At 45.2% G+C, this 2,990-nt stretch overlaps 2 long non-coding RNA genes and 1 pseudogene across 5 annotated transcripts in view; 1 reads left to right on the top strand and 2 right to left on the bottom strand.

The window, feature by feature from the left end:
- The window catches only part of LOC111744636, a 6,462-nt gene extending 5,785 nt beyond the window's left edge, over positions 1–677 (bottom strand). The window contains exon 1 of the long non-coding RNA XR_002782255.1: positions 313–677. This is a non-coding gene — a long non-coding RNA (uncharacterized LOC111744636). The remainder of the gene's footprint in view (positions 1–312) is intronic.
- A 152-nt stretch (positions 678–829) lies between these two features.
- LOC111744637 overlaps positions 830–2,990 on the bottom strand; it is an 8,094-nt gene continuing 5,933 nt past the window's right edge. Inside the window, exons 3-4 of one of the 4 annotated variants that reach the window (XR_002782256.1) lie at positions 1,512–1,645; positions 830–890 (exon numbers count right to left, since the gene is read on the bottom strand). This is a non-coding gene — a long non-coding RNA (uncharacterized LOC111744637). The other 3 variants (XR_002782258.1, XR_002782257.1, XR_002782259.1) reach the window with 3 other exon arrangements.
- Positions 2,051–2,166, top strand: LOC111744680 (annotated as a pseudogene).

Genomic DNA, 2,990 nt, shown 5'->3' with positions numbered 1-2,990 from the left:
GTTGTCCACCACTGCCTTAAAAGAAAACTCAATAAGCGTTCTACATTTTTCTAACAGGCAAAATACCCTGCAAGTTTCCACAGTGACCCCTGAACTTGGATGAGGTTCTGGGGGCCTGAGGTCTGGTTCCGGCTCCGCCCTCTTTCCAGGCCTTAGTTCCCTCCTGTGAGATGGCATCTAAAAGCCACAGAAACTGCTTTCAGGGAGGAAGAAACAGGTCCCCAGACAGATTATCATATTCATTTCCTGTGGCTGCCGTAACAAGTCACCACAAACTTGGTTGGTTAAAACAAAAGAAATTTCTTCTCTCACGGTTCTGGGGGCCGGAAATCCGAAATCAAGGTGTCAGCAGGGCCACACTCCGTCGGAAGATTCTAGGGGAGGATCCTCGCGGCTCCCAGCTTCTGGTGGCTCCGGCCGTTCCTGGGCTTGTGGCTACACCGCTCCCGTCTCTGCCTCCATCGTCACGTGGCTTCTCTGTGCGTCTGTGTCTTCTCCTCCTGTCTCTTATAAAGACACTTGCCGTTGGGTTTAGGACCCATCTGGGTAATCTAGAGTGATCTCATCTCAAAGTCCGTACCTTAATTACCCTTTTTCCAAACCAGCTCACATTCCCAGGTGTCAGGTGGACATATCTTGGGAGGGGAGGCGGACACCGTTCAACCCACTACACAGATCCAAACAGAAAAAATAAGAACAAGGAAACAGGTGGGGAGTTCAGACTGGGAGGCGTCCAAAGCTTGGTGACTGCGCACGGCCGGTTCCATCCATGGAGGCGCGCACACGACCCCTGAGAACCCAGAGTCTCGTGCAGGCTCTGCGCGCTCCCCTGCCCTGGACAGCTCCACTTTGACGGTGGGGAGATTTGAAAGGAGTTTTTCATTCTTCAGCTGGTAATATGAAAGTTAGAGATTTTCTCCTTCACAAATTTCAAATAATAAAAGGCAGTACTCATACTGTACTTAATATGTTCCAGGCCCCGTTCTCACTGTTTAATATCTGTGAGTTAATTTAATATGCACGAAATCCTTACGAAGCTTTGTTGGTGAGGCCCCCTTTTATAGAAGAGTAAACTGAGGTGCAGAGAGGTTAGAGCTGCACTTGGAAGTTCCAGAACTAGCATCTGAACCCCAAAGTCTGGCTTCAGAGTCTGGGGTCTTGACTGTGAGCCACGCTGTCAACCGGAGCTCACTGTCTCGACTTTGGGGAAGCCACACTCCCAGGTCCATGGCCAGCCCATCGCCCCCTGCTGTGCCACTGGCCACGTGTGGCTCTTCGGCACTGAAAACGTGGCTGGTCCAAAATGAGATGTGCGGTGAGTGTAAAATTCACACCGGATTTCCAAGATTTGGTGCAATAAAAATGTAAAATATCTCATCAATAATTGCTGATTCCGAGGACATGTTGAAATATTTCACATATATCTGGTTAAAAAAAATACATATACAAAATTGTTTTCACCTGTTTCTTTTTTCCTTTTTTTAGTGAGGTTACTTAGACACGTGACTCACATCATATTTCTCGTGGACAGCCCTGGTCCCTGGAATTCGCCATCAGCGTATTTTCCATCTGGGAGGACATCAGGTGTCGGGGAGGGGGGGCATTTGTTCTGGGGCCACTGAGCCTTGGGATTTCTTGTGGTGTTCTGGAACATTCCGTGTCAGAAGCACTTCAAGAGGAGCAGTAACTGATGTTCATGTCAAAATTATGGCCTGGAGAGGACCTGACTAGACGCTTCTCCAAATGGGACATACAGAAGGCCAATGGACTTATGAAAAGATGCTCAACGTCACCAACCGTCAGAGAAATGCAAATGAAAACCACAATGAGCAATCGCCTCATACCTGTCAGAATGACTATTATCAATAAATCGACAAACAACAAGTGTTTACGAGGACGTGGAGAAAAGGGAACCCTCGTGCACTGTCGGTGGGGTTGCAAATTGGGGCAGCCACTATGGAAAACAGTTTGGAGGTTCCTCAAAAAGTTAAAACCAGAACTACCGTATAATCCAGCAATGCCACTTCTGGGTATTTATCTGAAGAAATCCGTCTGCGGCCATGCCTCCCTGAACAAGCCCGATGTCTGACCTCAGAAGCTAAGCAGGGTTGGGCCTGATGAGTACTTAGATGGGAGACCACCTAGGAAGACCAGGTGCTGTAGGCGTAAAAAATAAAAAAATAAGGGATTATAAACTGACAAGGTCCTTGCAGTCTGTGAGGTCAGCTAAGGGATGCCTCCCCTTAAAAAAAAATTCCAAAACATTAATTTAAAAAGCTATATGCATCCCTATGTTCATTGCAGCATTATTTACAATAGCCAAGATATGGAAGCAGCCTAAATGTCTGTCGATAGATGAATGGATGAAGAAAAGGTGGCATATATATACAATGGAATATAACTTGGTCATAAAAAAGGATGCACTCTTATCATTTGTGACAACATGGATGAACATAGAAGGTATTATGCTAAGAGAAAGTCAGAGAAAGACAAATACCATATGATCTCACTTCTATGTGAAATCTGAAAAACAAAACAAACAAACAAAACAGAAACAAACTCATAGATACAGAGAACAAACCGATGGTCGCCAGGTTGGAAGGGGCTTATGGGACTGGGTGAAAAAGTTGAAGGGATTAAGAAGTATAAATTGGCAGTTACAAAATAGTCACGGGGATGTAAAGTACAGCATAGGGAATATAGTCCATAATATTGTAATAACTGTGTATGGTGCCAGGTGGGTACTAGACTTAATGGGGTGATCACTTCGTAAGGTATAGAAATGTCTAACCACTATGTTGTACACCTGAAACTAACATGATATCGAATGTCAACTGTAATTGAACAATTAAAAAAGAAATCTTTTTAAATGTGGCCTCTAAAGATGCGCTGAATTTCCTGTTCTGGTCATGCCTGGATGTGGGACTGACTATACCTGTGCTGGGGACCCAGGAGGAGGAGGCACTAGATGAAGAAGCTATTTTTTTTTT

The sequence above is a fragment of the Pteropus vampyrus genome, unplaced genomic scaffold, assembly GCF_000151845.1.
Source record: "Pteropus vampyrus isolate Shadow unplaced genomic scaffold, Pvam_2.0 Scaffold138, whole genome shotgun sequence".
Classification (NCBI taxonomy): domain Eukaryota; kingdom Metazoa; phylum Chordata; class Mammalia; order Chiroptera; family Pteropodidae; genus Pteropus; species Pteropus vampyrus.
The sequence above is the reverse complement of the archived record's forward strand: the minus strand, read 5'-3'. Positions and strand labels throughout refer to the sequence as shown.